Here is a 528-nt window from a genome sequence, read left to right on the forward strand (position 1 = left end):
GTACTATGATGACTGAATGCTGTGATAGAGAAAATTGATGGGAATGACGTCAGAAACAACACCCAGTTGTGGATGTGACTGGTGATGGAAGTAAGGTCCGATGCTGTAAAGAGCAATATTGGGTAGGAACCTGGAATGTTAGGTCCATGAATCAAGGCAAATTGGAAGTGGTCAAACAGGAGATGGCAAGAGTGAACGTTGACATTCTAGGAATCAGCAAACTAAAATGGACTGGTATGAGTGAATTGAACCCAGATGACCATTGTATCTACTACTGTGGGCAAGAATCCTTTAGAAGAAACGGAGTAGCCATCATAGATAACAAGAGTCCGAAATGCAGTACTTGGATGCAATCTCAAAAACGACAGAATGATCTCTGTTTGTTTTCAAGTCAAACCATTCAATATCACAGTAATCCAAGTCTATGCCCTGAAGGGGCATGCCCCTTGTCTATGCCCCCAGTCTATGCCTTCTATGCTGACGAAGATGAAGTTGAATGGTTCTATGAAGACCTACAAGACCTGTGGC

Source organism: Bison bison, unplaced genomic scaffold (assembly GCF_000754665.1).
Source record: "Bison bison bison isolate TAMUID 2011002044 unplaced genomic scaffold, Bison_UMD1.0 scf7180017855001, whole genome shotgun sequence".
Lineage (NCBI taxonomy): Eukaryota > Metazoa > Chordata > Mammalia > Artiodactyla > Bovidae > Bison > Bison bison.